At 34.7% G+C, this 18,466-nt stretch overlaps 2 long non-coding RNA genes across 2 annotated transcripts; one reads left to right on the top strand and one right to left on the bottom strand.

The window, feature by feature from the left end:
* Positions 1 to 10,703: 10,703 nt before the first annotated feature.
* On the bottom strand, positions 10,704 to 11,522 carry LOC104897958 (uncharacterized). The gene is made up of 2 exons (XR_790718.4): positions 11,380 to 11,522; positions 10,704 to 11,259 (listed from the first exon to the last, which is right to left on the bottom strand). It is a non-coding gene; the product is annotated as an uncharacterized LOC104897958 (long non-coding RNA).
* A 134-nt stretch (positions 11,523 to 11,656) lies between these two features.
* On the top strand, positions 11,657 to 14,042 carry LOC125499038 (uncharacterized). The gene is made up of 3 exons (XR_007275701.2): positions 11,657 to 12,068; positions 12,637 to 12,716; positions 13,225 to 14,042. It is a non-coding gene; the product is annotated as an uncharacterized LOC125499038 (long non-coding RNA).
* The last annotated feature ends 4,424 nt before the right edge of the window (positions 14,043 to 18,466 follow it).

The raw sequence follows: 18,466 nt of genomic DNA, 5'->3' as shown, positions 1-18,466 counted from the left end.
GCCTTTGCAGCAAGAAAATTTGATCAAAGATCTTACAAGCAACAACAACAGCCAGCTACAAGAGTCACATTCAACACCAGTAATAATTCAGGATATAATACTGGCAAGATTCTCACTGGCGACAAAAGATCTTCGATTTTTTACTGTGATCACTGCAAAATGGGAGGTCATTCCATGGACAGATGCTGGAAAATACATGGCTATCCAGCAAATCACAAGTTTGCAAAAGGCAAAAAGGTAGCAGCAGCTGCTCATGGTGATCTGAATGAAGATGAAAATAGTGAAATGGTTCAAGCATCATTCACTAAGGAGCAATATGTGAAATTAATGGATGTTCTTAATCAACATACCTCTGCAGACCAAGATGAACATCATCATGCTGGAGGTTCTGGTTCCCTTGGTCTGGCAGCTAGTGCTCAACTAGCAGGTACTTTTTGCTTAAATTCTATTTTAAGTCAAAATTGGATCATTGACAGTGGTGCTACTGATCATATGTGTTCCAACTTGAATTTGTTTACCAATTATCATGAAGTATATGGCACAAATTACTTCATAACCATACCAGATGGAAGTAAAGTTCAAGTAAGACATGTTGGAGACATTAAACTAGGTTCTTATTTAGAACTCAAGAATGTCTTACATGTTCCTAACTTTCATTTTAACCTTGTTTCTATTCCCAAGATTTGTCAAGATGCTTCTTACACAATCAAATTCACTTCTGATAAGTGTTTAATTCAGGGCCCTTTGATGAACCAATACATGGTTCTTGGTGAACTGGAGCATGGCTTATACAAACTAAGTGAAGAAGTTCTTTCCTCTACAACTTCTACTACTGCTGCTATAAATAAAAGTGATGTTGATGTGTCTCCTGTTCATATCTCTACATGTTTTACTGCTGTAGAAACTGCCAAACTGTGGCATCTGAGATTAGGACACATCCCTTTTAACAAAATTCCAAGTCTAAACCAATCTGTAGAAATTAATGGTTGCTTAGCTGAATGTCTTTGCCAAATATGTCCATTAGCAAAACAACCTCGAAGATCTTTTCCTATTAGTTCAATAAAGTCCACATTTGCTTTTCAATTACTCCATGTAGATGTCTGGGGGCCTTATAAAACCTGTACTTATTCTGGTCATACTATGTTTCTGACCATTGTTGATGATTTTACAAGAGTTACATGGACTCATCTAATGAAAAGTAAATCTGATTCTGTTGCTCTAATGACTCAATTTCTAAACTTTGTTGCTACTCAGTTTCACACTCAGGTTCAAAGTGTAAGAACAGATAATGCTCCTGATCTTATAGAGGGTGATATGAAGCAGCTTTTTGTTACTAGAGGCATTGAGAATCAGAAAAGTTGTAGTGGCACACCACAGCAAAATGGTGTAGTGGAGCGCAAGCATAGACATTTGCTTGAAACAGCAAGATCTCTTATATTGCAATCCAGAATTCCTACAAAATATTGGGGAGATTGCATCTTAACTGCTACCTATTTAATTAATAGAATGCCACTCAAGAGCATTCAACATGCAACTCCATTTGAGAAACTCTTCAATCACAAACCTACTCTTACACATTTAAGAGTTTTTGGGTGTTTATGCTATGTTAACACCACACCTATCCACAGAACTAAACTAGATCCTAAAGCTAACCCTTGTGTATTTCTTGGATATCCCCCTGCACAAAAGGCTTATAAGGTTCTAGATCTGGTTACACACAAGATTGTGATTTCCAGAGACATTGTTTTCTTTGAAAAGCACTTCCCTTTTCACTATTCTTCCACCACAAATAAACCTCTTTCACAAATTTATCCTCTCCAAATTTTTCTTCCTACAGTTACTGATCTTAGTGATACTAGTTCAGTACATTTTCCCAGTTCTCTTAACTCTACTGATTCATCATCATCTCCCTTAAACACTGAACCTTCCCTTGTTTCTACACCTCCTGTTTCATCTCCAAGAAAATCCTCTAGAATTTCTAAACCTAACACACATCTTAAAGACTATGTTTGTTCTTACACCACTCTTAATCCTTGGTGTAATCTAGTTTCTCTACATACCTTTCCTTCACATTCCAAAGCTTTCATGGCATCCTTACTTACTTCTATTGAGCCTACATGTTACACTGAAGCTGCTACTGATTCCTTGTGGACTGAAGCTATGGATAAAGAAATCTTAGCCTTAACAGAAAACAACACATGGGATATTGTTTCTCTTCCTAAAGGAAAGAAACCCATTGGTTGCAAATGGGTTTATAAAATCAAGAGAAAAGCTGATGGTTCCATTGATAGGTATAAGGCAAGGTTGGTTGCAAAAGGTTTCACCCAGAAATATGGTATAGACTACCAAGAGACATTCTCACCAGTTGTTAAGATGTCCACCATCAGAAGTATCCTAGCTTTAGCTGCTAGTAAAGGATGGAATTTATATCAATTAGATATAAACAATGCATTCTTGCATGGAGACCTCCATGAAGAAGTCTACATGAACATGCCTGCTGGCCTTCCTAATCCAGACAACCTTGTTTGTAGGCTTAAAAAATCCCTTTATGGCCTCAAACAAGCCAGTAGACAATGGTTTGAAAAGCTACATTCTGCTTTGATATCACAAGGTTTTCTTCAGTCTAAAAATGACTATTCTCTCTTTCTTAAGAAAGAACATACAGACATCACAATCCTTGCTGTGTATGTTGATGATATAATCATCACAGGGACCAATTTGGTCACCATTGATTCAATTAAAGCCTATCTTCACAACACCTTCAGTATAAAAGATCTAGGAAAATTACATTATTTCCTAGGTATTGAGGTTCTTTCTACTTCTGAAGGTTTCATTCTCTCCCAACACAAATTCACTAAAGAACTACTACAAGATAGTGGTCTATCCTTTCACAAAAAGACTTCTACTCCTCTTCCTACCCATGTGAAGTTACTGGTTGATGAAGGTGAGCTCTATCATGATCCAGCAGCCTACAGAAGCTTAGTTGGTAAGCTCAATTTTTTGACTCATACAAGACCTGATCTTGCCTTTGCTGTCCAAAGTTTGAGCCAATTCATGCATTCTCCAAGACTTGCTCATTATCAGGCACTTGTTCATACTCTTAATTATGTGAATTCTACTGCTGGTCAAGGCATTCTTCTTAAAGCTTCTGACAAACTCACACTTCAAGCCTATAGTGATTCAGACTGGGCTGCTTGTCCCAATACCAGAAAGTCTGTAACTGGTTATGTACTTCTCTTGGGCAACTCTCCAATTAGTTGGAAATCTAAAAAGCAAGGCACTACTTCTAAATCTTCATCAGAAGCTGAATATAGAGCTATGGCTCAGGCTGCCTCTGAAGTTTGCTGGTTGGTTAGGCTACTTACTGAATTGGGCATTACTAATCTTACCCCTGTCACTCTACATTGTGATAACATGTCAGCTCTACACATTGCTCGCAATCCAGTTTTCCATGAGCGTACCAAGCACATAGAAGTGGATTGTCACTTCACTAGAGACAAGATTCTTGAAGGTCTTCTTCAGCTCAACTATCTTCCTACTCAAAATCAATTGGCTGATGTGTTTACTAAAATTCTTCCTGTTGCTCAACATCAAAATCTTCTATTCAAACTAGGCTTGGTTCCTACCTCACCATCTCCTAGTTTGAGGGGGGGGGGGTGTTGAAGTTACTAAAGTAACTGCAGCTACAGACACAACATCAGCAATACCACAGAAGACAACAGCTCTAACAAACTTTGCCAACTCAGCATTTTCTGTTATTAGCAAATAACAAAATTGTACAGCTCATCTTGAGTTTGTTAATTCTTCCTTTAGCTTACACTGATGTATATATATAGCTAAGGATGTAATAATTGGAATTATTCATTGATAATACAGATAATTCTCTCTCTAAAATTCAGAGAGTTATATTCTCTCAAACATTCTTGATGTATCTTCAGTTAGCATATTGATGCAACATTAAAGCAATTCTACTGTGTTCATATTATCAGATGAACAATTTCATCAAAATGCAAGACTACATACACTCTTTACCGTAGGCAATTCCTGAAAAAAATTCTTATCAATTACTTTGGATGGACATAGTGTATGTAGTGAACCTGTATGCTGCACTTTTGATGCGAATAAGAGGTTGGATGATCTGATCTCCTAAGCGAAAGCTATAACCTGTAATTGATCAGGTGATTTGAGGAGATGACATAGGAGTTTCCTACCTAAAGTGTAAGGCCTAATAAGTGGCATGTTTAACGATAAAAGACGGACCTGTAAGTCAAGCTCGAGAAAAACCGGAGCAGGATGCAGGAGCTTCAGAGTAATGGCTATAATAAATATTTGATGCATCCATTCCCCAATCTATGATAGTGTAATGGACGAGAAAAGGCAGTTAACACGTTTCGTATCCTTTATATGGAGTGTATTGGTGATCCCTGGAGTTCCCCCAAACACTTCAGTAGGACTACATATATCCCTTTTTGGTTGTCTAAATAATGTTGTCCCAATGAAGCGTTTGAGGGAGTTCTAAGGAGCACACAATGAGATTAAAGGATCAGACTTCATTTTTACTTGCTAGATATATGCTTATCACTCTAATATTTATACACATCTAACAACACCTCTACATCTGCAGAATCTGAGCTGCAAAAGGTCCAGGTTATCCATATTCTCCTTGGCCCTTTTACTTTAATGACTTCTTTCTTGTTCTCCTTTAGCTATGCATAGTGTTATAATTGCGGGTAAGTGAGCAGTAGAATCAAACTGGTGTGAAAATCATGCCTTTATTCTTGTTGGATATTCATAGTGTATATGGTTTTGTGATAGAGTATAGATCTATTACTGGGACCTCAACCATCAGAGCTTAAGCTTTTAATTGGTCGAGTTGATCCTTTGACATGGTATCAGAGCCAGCGTGACAAAAAGGTTACGGGTTCGAATCTCATCCATCCCTTCTTTCTCGGTGGAATATTTAGCGCCAGGTATGAGGGAGACCTGTGCTGCATCCACACTTCAAGCCTAAAAGGCTCTTGCGTAAGGGAGCGTGATAGAGTCCTGATCAGCTTAAACTTTTGGTTGGGTTGGTCATTTGACATTTTAACTTCTTGTTGTGGAAACTTCTTTAATGTAAGTGAAGTAAGAGAGGGACTAGAGACATGAAAGGTGGATAAAGTTACACTACCTTTATCATTATATTCTACATATCCATACTTCACTAAAGCCATATTCATGGCTAGGTTCATGTCCTGTAATTGTACATAGTCTCATTTCAGGTTCTTATTTAACCCAAGAATAGTAGCAAAACTTTTACCTTATATATCTTCTCCTGAGGGCTTGTGGTATTTGCAAGCGACGTAGTCAGGTTCCCTCAAGAGTTCCCTTGAACACTTCAACGGACACACCCATACATGTCCTTTGAGGGACAAATTTTGTCTGCTGAAGTGTTTGGGGGAACTTTAGATGGTGCTTGATATTTAGATTTGTAGCACAATTTAAATTAGGTCTTAAGATCAACATGAATATCTATGTTTTATGTTTTTGTATAAAGAGATGCTTTAATAGTTTGTTGACCAAAACAATGTCTGTCTATGAAGTAAACAAGCAACTTTTTATTTTTAGTTTTCTGAACATTGTAGTATGTTCAGGCTCTTTTGGGATTTCAATGAATATGTTTTGGTCACATAATTCTTCAACTCCTTGTGTAGGTTGAAAATGTAGTCCATCTAGTAAGTTATAATCACATTATTATTGCACCATCTAAATATAACCTATTAAGGGTCTGTTCTCCCCAATTTATTTTCAGTTCAGTTTCAATTTAGTTCAATTCAGTTCAGTTCAGTTCAATTCAGTTCAGTTCGGTTCAATTCAATTCAGTTCAGCTGTCTTATGCCGAAAAGAACATTGCCCTAATTGAGAAAAATATTCCATATATATTAGCCTTTTTTCTCTTGTTAAAGCAAAAGCTAACTCATGAGGATCACACCCTTTTATTGTGTAACAAACTAGTAGCAAAAATAATAACTTAATAAGTGAGGCTTTCATGTAGTTTTATTACTAGACATAATCACATTTTCCTATAATGTATATAGACTATTGATATATCTTAATATGCTCATTAAAATGGTTGGATGGCTAGTATTATTAGATGCATGATTGAGCTACTAACCCTTGATATTGTTGTATAATGATGCAGTTTTAGAGTCCTGTTGGATACTTAGTTGTTTTTGATGATGACAAAAGGGGTAGTAGAGTGGCACATAAACTAACATTCTAGTCTTCTTAGTTTCTGGGTGATGCTTTTCGCTTTTTTCTTCTTATCTTCAAAACTGATTAGTGTGTTAGATCGATTCATGTTAGTTTTATTTTTTTTAATCTTTTGGTAGTTTTGGTTCTTTATGTTCATAATCCCATTAGCTCTTGATTCTTTTGCTAATCTATTTTATTTTCTTTCTTTTCTTAGTTTTCGTTATTTTTATATTTTTATATGTTTTATATTTGCCATCATTAAAAAGAGGGAATATTGTTGTATTCCATGTTTTAATGATGTCAAATACTTAAAAGTATAAAATTTAAAAATAATGTAATGCTTATATATTTATATAGATATATATATATGTATATATATCTTGTGGAAAAAGATTGTTTATTTATTCTAAGTCAAGATATTATTAAGCTTTGACTTTTTATCATATGGTATGTTTAATAATCTAGTAACTTAGAATTTTTGGTACAGAGATTCTCCAAGTTATTGGATAGTTGTTGATGTTGCTTTGCTTGAAAAACAATTGAAAAATCGTGGCATAAGAAGTGGAGATAGCTGCGTGAAGTCCTCCGACTACCTTGCTACACTCTCTGGAAATACTCCCACTAACGAATAGTGGAGTTTGTTTATTTCCGTTGCAATAATCGTGGAGTAAGTGTAGCGACAATTAGGCCATGATCTTCACACCATTACAAGTGCACATCATGGAAGACATGGAACATTATAATTTCAGAAGAAGAAGATTAAAAGCAGCAACTATATAATATAAGAGGATGTTATTTTAAAGAAATTGTACGATTTTCTTGAGCGAAAAATTGAGAATTACTTAGAAAGTTTTCTTGTAATTTATTCTCATATTCAACATACTTATTATTGTAATATTCATATTGTTTGGGTGAGAGAAAAAATTAGAGAGAGAAAAGAAAAGACTTCGAGTGAAGTCAAAAAGAGTGTCATCAGTTCAGGGGGAATTGGTGATTGGGAACAAATTCCTAGAGGAATAGAGAAGGTCCATTAATAGATTGTAAATGATAGTCTTTTGGCCTATTATAGTAAAGAAAGTTTAAGTCAAAATTCCTCGTAGAGATCGGACTATGTATTTTCAGGTTTGGATAAGCTCCCGCCTCTTATAAATTGGTGTTATGGTGATAGTGTAGAAAGAAGTAAATCTTGTACGAAATCACTATTGTACTTGGATGAAATTGGTTTTTCTTTCCACTCTTGAAGTACACATCTTATCCTTCCATTAGTTGATTGATCATGTAGGAGTGTTTAGTCTCATCTACAGGGTACACGAGCTTCACTTTCCTAGTGATCATCTTGTTTCATACACAGGACAGTCTTGAATGAAAAGTTGAAAATCTAAAGATAAATCATTGACAAATTTATTAAGGGTGGGAAACAAGGGTGATTTCTTCAAATATGAAGTAAAATTTTCAAAATAATATATATTGAGGCCTTTATAATTTTGGGAGCCCTGTGCTGTTGGGCTCCTTGCACAGCCTCATCTACCCCTCTGTTCATACGCAGCCATATAGAGCAGACTGCCAACGCTAGACCGACTACAACATGATGTGCATGGAACCTACTAGTATGTGTAACAATCGCAACCAATTTAGATGAGAATTCTGCACCCTTTTAGTCTGCTACATTCAATCAAGTTGAAGCACTCAGCTGTCACCCTTTGATGTGCCTTTGCTGTCAGTTTGGTTCTATGGCAAACACATTCTGTTTTTCATAACTGACTTTTTTGCTTTCTACTTAACATTTCCATGTTATAACCTCAAGAAATTTCTGTTTCTATCTAATATATTTTTCTTCCAAACTACATGTTTCCTTATCCTTAAAGATTTTTTGGTCCATTGTGAATATGGCATCCTGAACCATTCTACTTGGAGTTAGCTTTTGGTATTTGCATTTATCTGTTACTTTTGCTTTCGACTGTTATTAAAATGGTGATATTAGTGTAAATCTGCATATATGAGCATAAACGATTAGATCTTCCGTTTAAACTTTTATGTTATGAGATTGTAGTAGTACAGATGAAAGAAATTTTTTTTACTGTGTTGTTTTAAATAATATTCATCAACATACAAATAGTTTTTAACTTGTAAGTTGTAACTGAATATTATTGTTGTTGCTATGCATGTTCAATCAGGGAAGACAGGGATCTTGCACTTTTCGATGGCTGGTTGGTTGTGACGGGGCTGGTGGCGCCTTCGAAGATATATCTTCGGATGAAAATGGACAAGTACACTGTCCATTTATGCAGGGACAGCCTGTTTCCCTGCAGTCATATGAGCTAGTACACCCCATTGCGGACTCTGGTAAACCTGTTTAAATCATGAAACCTCCATAAGTTTTTTTATGAGCCACGAAGGCAGTACAAAGTACAAATAAGGGGAGGGGGGATTTAAACCTGTGACCTATTGTTCACAGCACCTCAATCTTAACCATTAGGCCAAGACATCTTTGGTATGAAATCTCTGTAAGTTGTTAGATAATAACTGCTTAATTTCTAAGTAGTAGCATATAAAATGTGCAGAAGATTAAACAGAAATATTAGCATTAGTTTTGTTTACCAATTGCAATAACAAAGAGGACTAGCAACAATGCTGACTTCATAGTGTTTCCCATGTCTAATTTGATGCTGCTACTAGTTTATTAATTGGAGCTTATGAAATGTGCTTTCCTTTTATTTGTTTGTGAAGCTGAAACTCTATGTGTCCTCTATTTATAGAGACAATGTGGTTCTAATATGTTACTCCTAACCAAAACTATGTTGTATTGTTGTTGTTTACATTTGCATATGATTTTCTAAAAATAATTCATGTGGGAATAGAATCAAGCAGGATTTGATCAATTTGGAAAAAAAATCAGATCAGGTTTCATTCCAGATTTGCTATTTTTCAATACTTTTGGACTTTGGTCAAACCTTTTTTAAAGAAAAATTCACAAGGGGGCTAAACTATTACTTTTTTTTTATAAGTCCCAACTATTTTTCCGCAGGTTCCAAATTTACTATCTTGTGATTTTTATAGGCCATGAGTTACTTATAACCGGGCTTTAAAAAAAATCAGACCAGATTTCATTCCAAATTTGTTATTTTCCAATACTTTTGGACTTTAGTCAACCTTCATCCATAGCATTTTCATTCTTGCCTTTTTTTTATTTTCTTTTAAATTTATTTTTTGAAGTCTTTTGTTATTTTTCTTCTTTTTCTTTTCCATTTTCCGAGCTGCAATAGTAAAGACTAGCATTTCGAGATAGAAATTCGAATTTCTTCGACATAAGTAAGAGTCAAAATTTGAAAGTTAGACATACGAAATATTATTGTTTTTAGTTGCAAAATTTGATTGGTTTATTCTCTATTACTTATCTCTTACAATTTTTTTTTTACTTTTCTTTCAAAGTTAAATTCTATGAAGAAAATAGAAATTTTAGTGAATTTATTTATGATTTCTAATATTATAATTTTTTAGTTGATTTTTGAATTAAGTACACTACTTCATATATTGTGGAAAAAATGGACACTTTGATTTCAAGTCAAATTTTTGTGAATATTTTTGTACGTATTGACGTTGTAGTGTATTAGTTGTAGTTTGTAAGTGAATTATTTAGTTTTGTAAAGTTTTCTCATTTTGAGTGATCTGTATAATGTAAATTATGCAATTCTATGTTTTTAGTTGACTTGTGAGTGATTGTTATAATTTTATTTCCAGTATTTTTGTTTGAAGCTCCCTTTCATTCGTAAGTGAATTTGTTAAAATAGCCTCTTCATTTCGGGACACCCTTCCCTTATATAATAGAGATTTTTTTTTTTTTTACACAATAGTTTGGATGTTTATTTCAAATGATGAGGTTTTTTATACAAATATTGAAGAAGATCAATATCAAATTGATTGTGATGGCAAGGTTGAAGTTGATCAAATTGCTCATGTATCTGGTGTTATTTTGCAACTGTTTTGATCACACTTTTTGATAAAGTTGCTCACAAGATCCTTACCACATTATATTTTCATTAGCAATTAGGAATTATCCCCCTTTCACAAAAAAAAAACCCCACTTAGGTACAAAATTTAATTACTTCTTCCGTTTCAATTTAGTTGACACTTTTAAAATCACGGACTCCTAAGCAATTTTTGCAGAGGAGAGAGATAGAGAAAGAAAAGAAAATGATCCCATGTGATAGGAGAGAGATAGAGAGAAGTTATTACCCAAAATAAAAGTGTAACATCTAATTTGAAACAGAGGAAGTATTTGATTCAGCAACTTATATTATATGATATTGATTCAAGTTGTCACCAACATCAAGCAGATTTGTTTGATCAGATGTGAGGTTTTGGTAATTTGCATTTGTGGATGTTTCCTTGATGAAGCCAGTAGAGCATTTATTCATACTGCTTGAACTGTTATAATAATGATTCTGTAAATTTGCATTTCTGGGCATGAATAACAATAAGTTTTATCCTTTAAAATTTCTGTTTTGAGATTACAGTAGCATCAAAGACATAAGGCAGTTTATATGTTATCTGCATTATGTTTCTTTAAGATAACTTCATGATGAACATACAAACAGTAATCAACTCTATTCCTACCATAAATCGACATTTTTATTGCTGTTCCTGACTTTCTGTAGTGTAAATTCTTTGCAGTTTTACCTTATTCAGTGTACAAGAATGGTACAGGAATGCAAACTACTTATTGGTAATGTTAAACTAGCCCAAAAGTATACCAATTCGCCTTTTTCGGATTGCAGTTCAGGGGTTTAGTGATTCAGATAATAACTCCCATTCCTGGGGTAGATCAGATATACATGCTCCATCAGGGAAGACGAGACTCTTGCACCTTTTGGCGGCCGCTTGATCGTGGCAGGGCTGTTGGCGCGTTTGAGTATATATCTGCTGGTGGATATGAGCAAGTACACAGTCCATTCATGCAGGGACAGCCTATCTCTCTGCAGTCGTATGTGCTGGAACACCTTAGTCCTGCATTCGAGTCTGATAAACCTGCTTAAATCAGGAACATCTTATAAGTTGGTCATAGAATAAATAAGTAATTGCTAAGTTATATAATGTACCAACACAAAAATTATTAGCATTTGGTTTAGTTTGTTTTTGTTTAGTTACCTATTGCAATAACAAAGAAGAACACCAACAATGCTGACTTGATAGTGTTTCCCATTGTTTTGAAATTTTCTTTCATTTTCACTAGATTGTGAGGCTTTGGTTGTTTGCTATTTATAGAGGTAGAGGATGTGTGGTTGAAGTATGTGATTATGTTCCTTCATATGTGAGGGTAAGGTAGTTGAGCCACCTGCCTACCAAGCTCGGTTCACGGGCTCCATGGTTTCCCCCCCTTTGCTGTTGTATCCAAATGTTCTAGAAATTTCCCTTTCTAGCATATTTGGATTGATAAATGAGAAATTTGACATTGATCATACATAAATTGTAAGATAGAAGAGTTTGGGTATGCCCTTTTCTTCTCCTAGTATTGAGTTCACCTTGTTTCTTCTTGAGAGGTCTTTCTTAAAAAGTTTGTTCAAGAAGAAAGGATATAGGTTTAAACATTTGTTTTTGTTTGGAATGCATCATCATCTTACTATTGTTTATCAATAGGGGTGGTTCATTTATCAAAGAAGAATAAATGATGTTGGAGTGAAAATAAGTATTACGGTATGAGTCAAACTTCCTTTGACACATCGGGAGAAGGACTCATTTGATTTCTTTGAGGCTTCTTCCATATCGGCTCCTAAAGGGGGGGAAGCCAGTTCCGGTACCGCAAATAAGTACATGCACCCAAGTGCATGTAGATCATGGTGCACCCTTTTCTAAACTACGTCGTTTTATCATTTTTAGAGTCTATAATTTTAAAAAGTAATTGTTATTTGTTTCCTTAAAATTTTGCAAGTAAAGATTCTTTTTTCAAATTTAAATTTAAAAGGTATATGTTCTTTTACCTTAATTGTAGATGTTCATTTTCTATATGTTCCTTTCATTATAACATTTGTTCTTTTATAAATATAGATTTACACGTTCTTCAATTTTAAGCCGTGTGTTCTTTTTTAAAGTAGAACAATTGTTGAAAAAAGTTCGTGTTCTTTTATATTAACTATATGTTCTTTTTGGGTGCACAATGAGCATTGTGCACCCTAGTCCATAATCCACGCTTTGGTTCCGGTACTATTGATTTGGTTGTCTCATGCCAAGTATATCTTGAGATATGCGGCTCTTTCTGCTCTCGACTTTTGCGAGGCTGAGCCCCACGGCGGGTGTTTGAGTGTCATTCCGTACTTAAAAATCATTTTATTATGTTCATGTGCGCGTAGACTGTCCAATGCAACTTTTTTACTCTTGGTTACTGACCTTTTATTTTGTTAATTGCAGACCGTGAACATTTAGTCATAGAGGCTCTTCACCTCAACCAAAATTACCAGCCTATAAGCAATATGCCGCCAGACCTGCTCGTAAGTTTACTTCCATTTCTCCCAGCATTGGGGGTTGTTAAAAATAATAATCTGAAAAATCTAGAAACATTGTAATCTTGAAAAATATTGATAAATATACATGTGGAAGGAGGTAGAAGACACTAGAATTATGATATTAAAGAAATCTACTAACCTATGCAATAACCAAAAAAGAGATCTCTAGAATTTAGTAGAGAATTGTAAGGAAAGTCGGTTGACTAGATGTGCCGACATATCATTAACTATATATACCATGTAATATAGTTTTGAGAGTAAGGTGAAGAAGAAGAAAAAGAAGAGAGGTCAAAGGTGAGACATGAGCTCACCAAACATAAATGAGTGAGAGAGATATGTGAGACATGAGCTCACACACAAAAAAGAAATATGAGAGTTATGTTTGTAAGGTGTGGAACAAGTGTCCCACCAAAATATATTGTTGTATAATTTTTTTGATGTAATCAATACTTTGAAATTTATCAAAATTGCAAAATTGTATTTCTGGGTCCAGTACAACTTTCGTGTGCGCCCTCAAAATTCTATCAAGGGCGAGGAGGGAAGCAAGGTCGAGGCATTGGTCGGGGTAATGGCAACGAGGAGCTAGGATGAGAGAGATTACATCCCTTTGGCATTAAGACGGTCAACCATTGTTCCTCAAAAGAGGAAGGTTGAGTAAACCCCGATAAAGAGCCGAAGCGACCTCCGGTTAAGATGCCAGTAAAGCCGATTGTTGTTCCCTCGACTCAGGAAGGGGACAAGGACCCCAAGAGCCTGCTACATTGGCAATTGGAATGCAAATATGAAAACAAAAAAATCTTAACCGAAATAAAAGAGAAAGCATAAAACCTTTTGTAGTTGATTTTTCTTACATGCAATCCAAATGACAAAATAATAATATGAAAGTAATCAAATGAACCCAAGAGTTCCCCCAAACGCTTCAGTAAGAGCAAAAAATATTTCCTTAATGAAGTGCTCAGAGGAACTCTAGGGAACATCTGATGTTTGTAATTTCCCAATGCTTGATATATGAAATGTATATTGGTCTTACTATTTATATCAACTTGTTATTAGATTTGTAAAATATATTCTGGTTTGACCAATATAGAACCTAGCCGTGTTACTGGACTAGGTTAGATATATTCATGAACAGAACAACAGATCTTCAGTATTGAGATTTGAGGGGTCAATATGCATCTTTCCTTTATCTAATTTTTTGGAGGTTTATGCTTAAGAATAGTTGAGATTTCTGACAATTCTGATGCTGTTTTTGTACTCCTAAGATTGAAGCCTTTGCTTTTTCTTACACATGCTTATTTGCCACATGCCTTTATCTTTTCCTTTTGTCATTCAGCAAGTGTAACTAAAATCTACTCGCTCCGTGTCATAATATAGTACTTGTTTTTTTTACACGGTCTTCAAGATGTAACTTTGACCTTTAATATCTTCAATTTTGTATTAATAAAAAATATAAAAAGTTGATATTATGAAATTATACATTGAGACGAATCTAACAAGATCCCACATGGATATGTTTTTTTATATATACAAATGAGAATATTTGGTCAAAGATTTCAAAATTTGACCCACCAAAAATATAGTAGGCACTATATTATGGGACGGAGGGAGTACATCAATTGCTTTATTTATGAGCTCCTCCATTAGTCTATTATGTTATTTGTTTCATCACTAATTTGAATTATTTTCCTTTATCTATGGTACAATTTTGAACGTTCATTTAGTCACTAAGGTCCTATTCGCTTCACCTGTTTTTTCTTGAAATGAAATTTATTTTACTTATTGAAACCGAGTGTTATGGATTGATTGATTTTTGCTGATTCATTGGTGATTTTATCTTACGCATTTATTGATTAATGTTCATGGTTACTAATTCAAAATTAGTTGTTTTTTGTGGCGAAACATGAATTATAACGATGAAAAATGGATTTTTATCGATCAAAATTATCTTGGAAAAAGTGTTTATAGTAAGTCAATATTTGGTTGATCTTCTCAAGATAAGTTAATCTTTTGATTATCTTAGTATAAGTTAATTTGTACCTACTTTTGTTGTAAATGAGTTAATGACATTGAAATTATAATACGTGTCACATTTTAATAGGATGATATTGTGATTTAACTCATTTATAGCAAAAGCAGAGACAAGCTTAATTCATTCATAGTTAATCGAAAGGTTGACTTATTTTAAGAAGAATACGTAATGGTTAACTTATTAAAAATAATTTCTCCAATTAACGAACTTTACCAAATATTATTCTCTAAGCAAAAAAGGGATGGCCTAATTAGCACTCATATATCGCATATATTAGCCTTAGTTATTAGCACCATGTCTTGAACGGAACTCCTAAGTCCTAACAATAATTACTAAATTTTGCTCTGTTAATGCTTTCATAAAGAAATGAACACAATTCTTATAAACATCGATACACAATGCAACATAAGCTAAGAACAATACAGATATCTAAACATGCCATAATTTTAATTCCTCATGATCAACTTTATTACTTGGGTGTTGAACGTTTATTTCTAAGAGCAGAATTCCTTTCCATGCATGATTACAACGTTATGGTTTGTCAGCAGCAGCTGATACATATTGTTTTTTTTTTTTTTTTTTTATGTGATATGAAAATTAAAACATCTTATTGAAATCGGAAAATATTAGCAATGGCTAAGTCTTGAAAGGGCTAGGTTGCACAAAGACGGATATGTGAACGGGTACGGATTTGGGTATGAAGACGGAAAACGACAAGATTTTGAAATTTTAGGAGTGGGTACGCATACGGGTACGAGTACGTGACCTAAAAGAAGTATCCGTGCTACATAGAGGAAGGGGGTTTGCCGGGGCACATGCAGATACCCTCAATACACGCAGGCGCCGCGCACTCTGTAAGTCTGCAGTCATATGCATTACGACAGGAGTTCAATTGCATACTCATATCTACATGATCTTTGAATTTTGAGGCACCTATATCTTTTCCTTGTGCTACAGCTGAGAGTATTATGTCCGGTGATACCAGAATGGCCAATAGCAGTATTGCTAAAGCTGGTCTTGGTGCATTCTTCTTATCCATGTTATATTAGTAATTTGTATCTTTGTGTTTTATTAGATTGCAATGTGTAAAGAAAATCTGTAAGGAGTATTATATAAGAAATAGGGGAGATAATTAAGGGTGTTTTATATAGTTACTGAAAATTTATGGTCCAAATTTTAAGCATTGTCAAAGGATAGCTTTTGCGTTTCCAAGTTGTTGATTGTGTTGTCACACTTATTTTGCCAGCAGGTGAGAAAAACGCAAGTTAAAAAAAATCCCATGGGTCATCCTCTGTGCAGTAGATGAGGTTGGTTGTTTTTCCCCCTAGTATAACTATTTTACTCATGAGCTTGATACTTGTGTCAAACATAGGTACGTATCTAAGTATTTGATCAGGTATGATTTCAGCCCAATATGAAGTGTCGAGATGTCCATATCCGTGTTGGAACGTGGAGGATTCAGACATTCAGCACATGTTGTAGAGATTGTTGGAATATGCCTAAAAATTATTGTAGTTTAGTTCCTGATTTCTAGCATTAAGTTACCAGGTGGTTTTAGAATGAAAAAAACATGTGCTAATTAGTTTCTTATCATGGCGAATAGTAGTGGGTCATGTCGTCCACTACCTAGTTATGTTCGTTGTTATTAGGTAAGTGTTGTTGGACGCTTCACCTATTTAAAGGCTTTCGATGAATTTTACAATTTTGAATGATATATGTTTGATCTCCTTTCTCCTCTTTCATATCTTTTATAATTTCAGCAGAGATAAAAATGTAGAGTTTGATTAACGTATTTTACCCGAGTTGATGCAGTTTTTTTAAGAAATTGAAATTAACAGAATCTGAACTGAAAATAATTGTTTCACTGATAGTAATAGGTAAAAAGTCAATCGTTTAAACTACAACTGTACGGGTCAAACCAAAACTGTACGGGTCAAACCAAAAGACAACTGTAAACTGAACTGAAGTAACTGAAAATTGAATTAACTGTATGGATTGAAACTGATACCGAAAAAGTTTAACTGAATCAATTTAGCTCCAAAAAACAAACTGAATTAACTAAATCAACTGAAATATTTGGACGTAAAGCCAAAAGGCAAGGTTTTCAAACTCATGAAGCTGAATAATAATTGAATTCAAACTACACATGATGGTCTAATCGAATATCAATTGTAAATAGTTTTATAATCTATCACGCCACCTCACGCGAGAGCCCATTCTAAATATTCCATTTAGAAAGAAGGGATGAATGAGATTTGAACATGTGATCTCTATGTCACGCTAGTTCCCATACTATGTCAAAGGACCAACTCAACTAAGAGTTTAAGCTGATGGTTGGAAATAAACTACACATGATGGTCTAATCTAATATCAATTGTAAATAGTTTAATAATCTATCATGCCGCCTCACGCGAGAGCCCATTCTAAATATTCCATTTAGAAAGAAGGGATGAATGAGATTTGAACATGTGATCTCTATATCACGCTAGTTCCCATACCATGTCAAAAGACCAATTCAACAAAGAGTTTAAGCTGATGGTTGGAAATCCCAAGAATAGTTTTATACTTCATCGCAACTAATTCTTTGTCATTGTAACAGTGTTCCCCGAGTTCCGCTGGTTACTTCACAATTATTGTATTTTTTTTATGTTGGGTTAAACATGTGTTGTACCATGGAAATAGTGTATGAGGGATCTGTAGAAGGCTATTGATGAAGAAATCACAGATTCGAATTTTATGTCTACTGTGGGATAAAAACAGAATCAAATTGCGCATAGTATTTTGTGGTCGTTTTTCTTGCTGAGCTAACACATTGCGTGGAGCAACCTCACGCAGACAATAATTACTATAGTGAAAAGTGGGGATGGGTCGGGCTGTTTCGGACTAGCAGGCCACGCCCATCGGGCTGGCCAGGACTGTGACAACGTCGTATCAGCCTAGATGGGTTCGGCATTTCAAAAAAAAGATCCCATATATGGCATGGCTCCCATGCCTTGTTCTAGAATCTACGTTGTTACAAAGTGAAATTATAGTGCAAAAAAACGGGCGCGCAGCCCACATGTTGTGCTTCATATGATGCCTGAGCCATATCATGCAGGTTCGTGCGTGTGCGGGCCATGCCAAGGTCTATCTAAAGTACTAGTTGCCGATGCGTATTTTGTTATGAGCCTTGTATCTGTTGGATTATGCTCCAAAAGTAGTCAAATGATTTTCCTAATAATTTGGATTAGTGGCTAGTGGTAAGTTAGTGGGTAATTTATTTTATAATTAAAATGTGATTAGTGAATAGTAGTTATGAAGGATATGGTATAGGACATGTTTTCCACTACTTAATAGTATGGCTAACTTTTAGGTTAGTTACTTTTTATTGTAAGCCTATAAAAGACACTTATGGTATTGAGATTAATTGAGCAAGTTTAACGCAAAACTTCTCTATATTTTATTCAATCTCCTCTCTACTCTAACAACTATCAGTATCTTTTGAACTTATGATTGTGTGAATTGCATTGATGCAAGTATGCATTGTTTAAATGTCCATGATTCCATGAAAAGAAAAGGTAGGAAAAGGACAGGAGATAACTTGCATTGTTTCTTGTTAGTATATAGATTCTTAACCCTTCATTGAAGCCGAACTATTGACTAGATACAATCTAAGATTGTACTTACCCTGAAAACCAGTTCATTTTTTGCTGTCTTTCTTAGTGCA

Source organism: Beta vulgaris, chromosome 6 (genome assembly GCF_026745355.1).
Source record: "Beta vulgaris subsp. vulgaris cultivar EL10 chromosome 6, EL10.2, whole genome shotgun sequence".
Taxonomy (NCBI): Eukaryota; Viridiplantae; Streptophyta; class Magnoliopsida; order Caryophyllales; family Amaranthaceae; genus Beta; species Beta vulgaris.
This window is presented reverse-complemented; position numbering and strand designations above follow the sequence as displayed.